Genomic DNA, 10,318 nt, shown 5'->3' on the forward strand with positions numbered 1-10,318 from the left:
TCATTTTATTTAGAATACAAGGTGACATCAAACCAATAAATTAAAAACATGCCTGGAAATGCTCATAGGAGCTAAAATAGTTTTTTTTTTTTTTTTTTTTTGTAATGTTAAACTGTTAGAATAGTCCCTGTCATGTTTTTCCCTCATGTTAAACATCATTCTTCCAAACAAATTCCAGGTATGGTTTGAGGTTTAGAAGGTTGAAAGGATCTATGTCCAAGCGGAAGTTTGCAAGTAGCCTTCTCCCCAGGGAGGATAAAAGAGTTTCATGTTGTAGATGTGGCCATTCTGTACTAGTTGGTTTCAGGGCCAGGCATGTTAATTTATAGGCATACGTTGTCATTGAGAACAAGGGATAACTGCACAATCTGACTGCCATGCAGGTGCCTAAATCTGCATTGGTACCCAGCTCTGTTAACTTAAGAGTCATTCAAAATGCGTAGGCATCTGTATTTGTGCTGTAATAGACTTTATAGTGTCAACAGTTAGTTAACAGCATTCCCAAAGTTGGTTATGTCTAATAAGATTAGCTGGTGGATGTTGAAAATACTATACGTCCTGTGAAGTAGTCCTATTTTGCCTTTTGTTGTGCAATATCTGGCTGAAGAAATGGAATAGCCTCCTTTTACTCAATTGATTTCATATTTTGAAAAACTTGTTTTAGTCTTTGCCTTGTGTACAGTTTTTTTTTTTTTTCCTAATAATAAAGTTGCATATGGAATGGATAACTCTAAGAAGAGAGATTAATCCCACATAGTGTCAGTCATATGTGATAGGATTCAGCTGCCTTGCCATGAGTACCAAATGGCATTTGAGTTGCCAAAGAGAATTCAATGCGTCTGCAGATGGCTGGGTTGTACAACCCAGAATGTAGAGGAAACCTGCACTACTCTAGGGAGACAGCTATAAGTAAAGCAAGATTTTCCACATCTCACAAATGTCAGGAAACACTTATACTTAGATAACTGAACCCTATCCTTTCATTTTAAAATGGAAATCATCTACAAAAGGCAGCCATTAGGAGCAGGTGTCTACATTATTCAAGTTGCTTATGGACTCAAGTTGCACCAGGGAAGGTTTAGATTAGATGTCAGGAAGCATTTATTCATGGAAAGAGTGGTTAGGTTAGGAAACAGATTGCCCTGAAAAGTGGTAGAGTTGCCATCCCTAGAGATATCTAAGAGAAGGGATTTGTGTAGTGGTGGTCTTGGTAGTGTTAGGTGATGGCTGGACTTGATGAACTTCAGGTCTTTCCCAATCTAGATGATTCTATGATTCCACGATCAAACATAACCATCAATTTTAGAGTAAGCTGAGTAGCTATCTAGATGCCCCTAAACTCTCATAAGGTCAACTTCATGGGTTAGACCTTAAGCTTACGTAAAACACATATGTTTAGTCTTGTAAAGATAGGTGTTTACAATCTAGAGCTGATTCTCTGCTTCACCATTTAAGGGTAAATTCATTTGTCCAAATTAGATGCCTACTGTCCTTGTAGATGTCATAGAATATTCTCCTCACCTCTTACCAACCCAGGCTTCCTAGGGTTCCTTTCCACCAGCTCTGTACACTGTAGCCCTCTTGAATACCCTTGGGATCCTCAAATGTCAATGGATACCTATGCTTTCACAGCTGAAGTGATTTCATTAGCTTGGTACAAGTCCTAAATTAAGAGAAGGTCACCCAGAATGTAACATTTAAGTCCTGAAGGAAGCTTGGGATAAAGGTTGGATTGCAAGAATATCTCCCACTTCTTTATTTCTAGACTATCCTAGTAAGGTGATGTCTTTGCTTTTTTTTTTTTTTTAAATTATTTTTTAATTAATTAATTAATTAATTTATTTATTTTTATTGTGGACACTCATCTTCAATTACTAGCACGTACAATTTGTCCAGGGATCCTAAGTACTCAATTAATTAATGACTATGCCTGTTATTAAGCATAGTCAACATGGGTTCCTCAAGGGAAAGTCCAGCCCTAGTAATTTGATCCACTTCTATGATAAGGTCACCTGTGTTGTGGATGAAAGGAAGGTGGCAGACATATTTTTTTCTGGATTTCAGTAAGGCCTTTGATACTGTCCCTCTTGCCATCTTTCTGGACAAATTGTCCAGCTGTGAGATAAACAGGTTCATGCTATGCTGGGTGATGAACTGGCTTGATGGTAGAGCTCAAAGTCTTGTAGTGAATGGGGATATATCTGGCTGGCAGACAGTCACCAGCAGTGTTCCACAGGGCTCAATTCTAGGGCAAATTCTATTTAACATTTTTATCAATAATCTGGATGCAGAAGTGGAATGCATTCTCAGCAAGTTTGCTGTTGAAACTAAACTGGGAGGAGCTGTTGATTTCCCGAAGGGACAAGATGCTTGGCAGAGGGATCTAGATAGACTAGAGCACTAGCTGATTAACAATGCCATGAATTTCAACAAAGGAAAATGCTGTGTTCTGCAGCTAGGATGGAGTAATGTCAGATACAAGTACAGACTGGGAGATGAGTGGCTGGAGTGCAACTCAGCAGAAAGAGATCTGGGAAGTGCTGGTCAACAGTAGGTTCAACCTGAGTTAGCAGTGTGCCCTGGCAGCCAAAAGGGCAAACTGTATTTTGGGATGCGTTAAACACAGCATAGCCAGATGATCAAAAGAGATGTTTCTTCCAATTATACTTAGTTCTGGTGCATCTTCAGCTTGAATATTGTGTGCAGTTCTGGGCTCAAAAATATAAAAACAATGTTAATGTTTTTGGAAGCATCCAGAGTAGGGCAACAAAGCTGATAAAAGGGCTGGAAGGCATGCCTTACAAAGAGAGGTTGAGGACACTTGGTTTATCTAGTCCAGAGAAGAAAAGGGTATGAGGTGACCCCATTGCTTCCTACAACTTCCTGAGGAGAGGAATTGGAAAGGGAGATGCTGGTCCCTTCTCCCTGGTAACTGGGGACAGGACACACAGGAATGGCATAAAGCTGTACCAGAGGATATTCAGACTAGATATGAGGAAATATTTCTTTACTACGAAGGTGGTCAAACACTGGAACAGGCTTCCTAGCGAGGTGGTTGATGCTTCATACCTGTTGCCTCTGTTCAAGAGGCATTTGGACAATATCCTCAGTAACTTGATTTAACTTTTGGTTAGCCTTGAAGAGATCAGGCAGTTGGACTAGATGATCTTTGAAGATCCCTTCCAACTGAACTATTAAAAATTCCAAATTCTAACTCTGGGTTACAGATTTCATTAAATGATGAAAGATGTAAAAGATAAAACTTTTTTACTATTTCAACAGAGATATGGATGTTTTTTGAGAAACGTGGTGCTCTGCACCTCTGTTTTCTAATGATTACTGACATGTTTTAAATCACATGCAAATATGCATCTTATTTCTAGAGTAATTAAGTTATTTTATGTCTAGAACTAAGGTCTTATCTTAAGCAAGGTGAGGAAAGTAAGAGACCTGTGCCATCTGTGAAGCATTTTTACTGTCATTCAAAACCTAAACATAAATTTACTTGAAAATGCTTGAAACACCAGTGGAGTAACAGCTGGAATGCTGTTTATGAGCAGAGGAGTTACATTTTTTCACCTTTATCTTCTAAAATTAAACCATGAGTTACGCATAGCCATATTCAAATGTTTTCAGCATGACATGTAGTAAAGCTAGCACACTATAAAGTCTGAAGATATTGACTGCTGTCTGCAGCCACAATAATGGTTCCTAATAGCAAAGTATTAGCATTTCTGGAAGGAAAGATTTGAATACAGCTGTATGGTAAGGTCTTTTAATTTTTCATTACCTACTTTTTACAGAAACCATCTTTTATCCACCAAGTACTGTGTTTTTGGAATAGTTTGGTATTGTTTTCATTTTTGTTTTATTTATTTTATGTATGCTTTTGTTTTTCTTTGCAATACTATCTAAGCATGTCGGCAAGACAAAAACAGGTAGAGAAATAGAAAAATATGTAATATCAATGTTCAGAAATAATTTAAAGTTGAAAGTCAAGTCATATAAGATTTCACACAAATCAAAATTTACGGGAAGATGATCATAGAGCATGAAGATATACTCCTTTTTGACATAAAATTATGTTGATAGGGGAAAAGTAGTACTGTGGGCTCAGCTTTAATATGAACATTTCTGCACCTCTTTTTGTCTTAAATCTTAAATACCTGTTTCCTACCCTAATCCCTCTTTCTGTTGTCTGTTTCTGAAAAATGGGAGATTTGAAGAGCCTTATATTATATCTATGTATTGGAAAGAAATATTGTGATGAAATCAAAACTATAATTGTAAATACAATTTAAATATTTACATAACATACCATCTTTCATTTCAAGTGAGATGCATTTAAGACAAAAGCAAACTATATCAGAGGAAGCTGAGTTCTAGGATCTGTAGATCTAATTATTTTGAACTGGAGAATGAAAGTGAAAACAAAAATGGAGGTTATAGTCAAGAAGCACCATCTTTACCTCTGGAAGAAATTAAACCAGATTATGACTTTGGATGAAGTTTTCTTTGTAACCACATATTTTTAGCCATCTTGGAGACTTGTTAAACAGACACAAATTTTCATGGACATTTTCTGTCTAAAATCTTATTGAGAATCATTTTGGACATAATTTATATTAACTTTGGAAGAATAGCAGAAAATTTCTGTTGAGTTTTCTGTCTTCTGCAGATGCATTTTGAAGTACAAACATTTCATTTAAACATATCAAAATCTTGATAAAGAGATATTTCCAATGTGGAAAAATGAAATATTAATTTTCAGGCCAAATTTTCACCAAAAAAAAAAAAAAAAAAAAAAAAAAGATGAAGTCATCTGTCTTTTTTTTTTTTTTTAACAATTTCACTTCAAATTATTGTTAACATAATGAAAATTTACCTTCTTTAATTGTTTTGATTGTTTGGTAGACCATTGCTAGCATCATCAAAGGTATTGACCCAGAATATTGAAGCGGTGGAAGTCTGAAAGCAGTAGTGGTGCACAATTTCCTCCTCCCCTCAAGAACTGTTCTGGAGTAGAAAAAGGAAACCAGGAATGGGAAGAGATGCTCAGGTCTGGGAGTGAGAAAATAAAGCCAATGTGTGACCAATATCTGTGAGAAAAATTAAAATTAGAAAGGCTATAAACTTGAGTGGAATCCCAGGAAAAGGAGGACAGACTAGGGGCATGAAATGACTGTTTGCTTGTTAGAGACACTGAGTGAATTAAAAAAAATAATAAAAAGCTAAATGCCTTGATGTCGCTTTTTTTTTTTTTTAATTCAACTTTTGTTGAAAATTGTGGAAAGGACTGTGAAATATTTCACAGTTCTAATGCAGAGATCTGAAAGGCAGTGCCTCCAGAACCACAGTCAAAAGCAGAATAGACTGATCTATTTAATCTCAAAGTAAATTAAGCAGTATTAATACCGTGATGATGTAGGAAGCAGTGTTATCATCATTCTGCACTGTGTAAACATAGTTATACCACCCTCTCCGAAGTCTCAGCAGTATTGCCTATGATCGTGGGTAGCTCTTACCCACATTGTGATGAAAAAAGCATGAGCATCAATAATGTCTCATATGAGACATATGAATAATGCAGCATTAATTCTAGGTAAAATGCAAGAAAGCTCCTCAATAAACTCTTAGTTTGATTTCTAGTTCCTGACGTAATCTGAAGTTTTGTATATAATAACAGTCAGATTGGCTTTTACTTTTTGCTATAGAATTTTTATTTTCTGCTTTTTTTTTTTTAATTCAATGGGATTTATTTCCATCTGATCTAGGAGATCTTCTTTCACCTTGTTTTTTAAAATTACTATTTCTTGTCAGGTTATGCTAGTTTCTTTGATATTCTGGTTGGACTTAATGCTATACGATATTTAATTTACTGTGAAACTATTTGAAAAAAGAATAAGATATGGAAATATTCTGAAAGTGATCAAATGCAATCTGTAACCTGGAAAACCTGAGAGACTGGAAAGCTGAAGGTATCAAAAGATAGCGTTGAGCTAAAATATTGAGGGGAGACGTATTTCACTTGGGCTTTCTCTCAGTACACTGGCCAACCTTGATGAAGTGTCAATAATATTGAGCAATCTGGATCCTGGGGAGAATGTTTTAACAGGGTAAAACAGCCATCTGAAAACTGATTTGCCCTTGATGTAAAATGTATTGCTTCTATATGCTAATGACTTTATTTCTGCATCTTCAGACATAACACAGGTTTATACTCTCATTGCATTCCACCAACTAAAACCATGCTGTTCCAAATTAGAAGCACTCAAAGGAACTGGGAGATCTCCAGGAATAATTTGTATATGAAAATAACTGCATCAGTAATTTAGAAGATGGCTATTTTCTCTTTCATATCGTGTCCCACTCCAGTGAAAATAATGGTGCACTTTGAAAGCACCATATTTAGGGTGAAGAAAATACTATATCTATCCTTTTGTGTGTATTGGTAAATTAATAGAAATAGTTCGGAAATAATTTTGATTAGTAACTTGGAGAAAAACTTTAAAAGATGTTGACAATCACAAGTGATATTATTCCTGGCATAGAAAGTGTTTGGGTTGTTTGGTAGTTAAGCAGTGGGACAAAAATGTGATACATGTATTTGCTAGGACTGGAATGTGCTTTGAATAGATGCAAAAATTGTTTTAATACTTGGACTGGATAGGGTATGTTATAAGGATAGCTGCTTAGACTTCACAATTTTTTAAACCTGCTTGTTGGATACTGTCATGATTTAATGCCACTTTGGTATAAATGACGATAAAACTACGTTAAGCTAATCGAATGTCATATTGTAAGTTTATTGTGGAGGATATGCACTATCAATATTTAATTAATTAATATGCAGATTAAGCAATTTAAGGATAAAGAGCATATTAAAGAATGACTTGTCTGACTTCTTCAAGGTGATGTCAGAAGAACTGTCATTCATCTTGCTTCTGTCATGCAGAATGGCAAGTGTGAGAACCTTTGCCTAGTTTTCAAAGTAATTTTGACTCCACCAAGAAAGATAGCTCACATTTTGTTGTCATTGTTGCTGCATTTTTCTGTACACAGATTAGTTTTTCACATTAAATTTGTGCTTAGATTTTCAGAGGGACAAACCTGAAAAAATCAACAGCTTAAATATTAGCAATCATATTTTTTTTTGTACACTACAAATAACAGTTTTATGATAAGTCTGAAGTAAAAAAAAATCTGAGTGAAAAGTACCACTAACTTCTTTGATGAGATTTGTCTGATATTATAATCCATTTTTTGTAACTTTAAAACCAGATGATGAAAATATATATACCTGTCTGAACAACAGGAATTATTTCCCCCCTTCCCTTGATATTTTCCTTTTTTTATCTATATAAAAAGGCATTTTATAACCGTATTTCCTAATCTAACTTGTTTAACAGCTGAATCCACTGTTTACATTAATTTTCCTCAAATTGCAGCTGGAAATCTTGCATAAAGAAACAGTATTTATTAAAAAGAATAAAATCTGTTTACTTAAACTTTTAAGATTTTTTTTTTTAAGCTGAGAACAGACTCTGTAAAAATGAAAAGAACAGCAACATATGATTTCACTGAAAATAAAAATTTGAGGGTGCTTTTAAATGTTTGGCAATACCACAAGTATTTTAGGATAGTGAGGAATAATCACCTTTGATAAATTTCATTCTATGCCACTAAAAACAATAGTTATGAAATTTTAACCTTTTATATCTCTTTCTGGATACCTTTTATTAATATAGAATTTTTATTTTTTTACATTTCCCATGTTATGAGAGAAAAAGAAAAAACGAGCTATCAGCACAGATGTTTTTAGAAATAATAAGAAAAAGAATTGACACAAACTATTAATTCATTTTACATGGGAAAAAAAATATTCATGAAGAGGCTTCATAAATGTTGTGTTGCAAGAAGGTTGGAAAGAAAAAAGAGAAGCAAAAGTTGAGAGCTACCTCCTGTCAAATGTTTTATGACTCAGTTAGCTGATGTGGAAAATTTAATAGTCATTAAAACTGTGGCATATCAGTGGAAGCCACGAAAGATGGAACTGATTCTTGCTTACATGGGAATAAGAGTATTTCTCTGTCAAATGCAGTATGTGCCTCTGAGTTGCAAAGTTCAAAGATAGTCATTAACTATTTGACACTTTTTATCATCAGTAATAAAAAAGGTATTCTTATACCTGATGCTGACTAAGAGTATTCTCATCTGAAGGCAATATATACATATACATATATATATATGTATAGAAGAAGGTAGAGAGATGTCTCCTTATCTTCCTTTCTTAACTCTACCTTCCCCACTTTAAAGCTAATTGCAGATGTACAGAGAGACAAGTGATCAAAAAAAATATGCTGTTCACATTTCTTCTCCATACTACATCTGGTACCTCAAAACTTTAATTTAGGCATATCTAATTTCATAACATATGGGAATCCTGTAAATCTGGTTTAGTTCTGCAGACTTTATAACAGAGATCACACACGGCCGTGCCTTGTTAAAGAGTCTTGGCCAAGTATTGCCTAATGTATTGCTCAGTTCATATTTTCACTAACCCAGAGACTACATACAACAGTAACAGAAGCACATCACGTTTTATTCACGATAGCACTCTGTTGTCCCACACTGCTAAAATTTTATCTTCCTAAGCAACATGCTATGCAAATTATGACATCAAGATTAATATTAGTGGATGCAAGGTGTAACATATGTATCTAGGAAATGTAGAGTACAAAAAATATATATTTATGTGTGACCAGATTTTTTTTTTTTTTTAGCTCTACTAATATTTTGGAGTGCCTACCAAGAATCTTCCACCTTGCTATGTGAATTAGAGATGTGACACTAAGTCTGTAAAACAAAAATTATTCTCAAGGCATACAAAATTGTTAATCTCTAACCATTTAAATTATAGACTAATTGAAAACAGTTCATTCTTTAATTTAGTGAAAATACAAGATATATCAGTATGGTATGTACTGTAGGAATGCCTGAGAATTATCTCTCTCAAGAGAATATACAGGCAGCTTTACTTAATCTCTCATGATGTATAAGTATTCAAAGGAGTTTATGGATGTGCTTGAACATGTCTGCTAAACATTTGACAGGTAGACCAAAACAAGCAAACAAACAAACAAACAAACAAACAAAAATACACATACAAACAAAACAGACAGAAGAAAACCACAAAGCAAACAAACAAACTAACTAACTAGCAGAATATAGACAACGTCATATTGCAGAAAAATGAAAAATAGACTATGTTCCCGATTATACACTATAATGCTAAGTCTTTGTCATGACAATATACAGGCACTGTAGAGAGGCACCTAAGCACTTCGACATCCAAAAAAGGGCTTGGGGAATTTCTCTATAATAGTACCTTTTAAGTACTTCCTTACATACATGCAAGTGCTGGAGGCTACCCCACTTAAGCCCCATTTTGTTACTTCTGTGATGCCTTCTTGTCCCATCATACCATGCCTCTTTCTCCAGAGGTTGCACTTATATTAACAGTGGGGTTAAACACTGCCTGCTTCTCCTTTTTATCTTCTTGAGTGCCTCCATGATCAGTTGTTGAGGTTTAGGAACCTTTGACTATGTATATGCTGTTAAATAAAAGAAAATATCCTGGATTGATCCCTGGCATATTGATTAAGCCCTTCCTAAAATTAATTGACCTTATGCAAGCTATGTACTATCATGTCCAAGGGGTTTTGAGCCTTATGGATTTCCTCTATATCCTAACTGAATGTTTTTTGGCTGGTTCCATATACCTGAAATAAAAAGTTTGGGCTATGTTGCACTCTCCAACAGTGGTGCTTTCTACAGAATACAGTTAGAATTGTGTGCTACATGCCTTGGGATGTACATGAAAACATGTGGGAGGGCTAAGGTGGCAAAGCCTGCCTTCTGAAGGAGAATCTGATCATTGCAGAGAATTGTGGGGCATAAAATATGCTAACGTACCCATCCCACTGCCTTTTTGGAGAGATCCAATAAGTAAATTATTTCCTGAACAGTGCCCAGATAGTGTTGTAATAAATGTAAATTGGAGTAGTCCCAAGCAGGCTTATGCAGTTGTAGTGCTTTTACCCTGCTGAGCAGCTGAATGAGCTCACCACAACCATTATCTCACTTCCCCTACTCAAAGGGAAAGGGACAGAAAATGTAATGGAAAGGGCTCAAGGGCTGAGATAAGGACAGGGAGATCACTCACCAATTATCATCATGGGCAAAACAGACTCAGCATAGGGAGATTAATAAAATTTATTGCTTATCACTAGCAGAAAAGAACACTGAGAAACTTAAA

The sequence above is a fragment of the Anser brachyrhynchus genome (genome assembly GCF_964034855.1).
Source record: "Anser brachyrhynchus genome assembly, chromosome: 1".
In the NCBI taxonomy this organism is placed as follows: Eukaryota; Metazoa; Chordata; class Aves; order Anseriformes; family Anatidae; genus Anser; species Anser brachyrhynchus.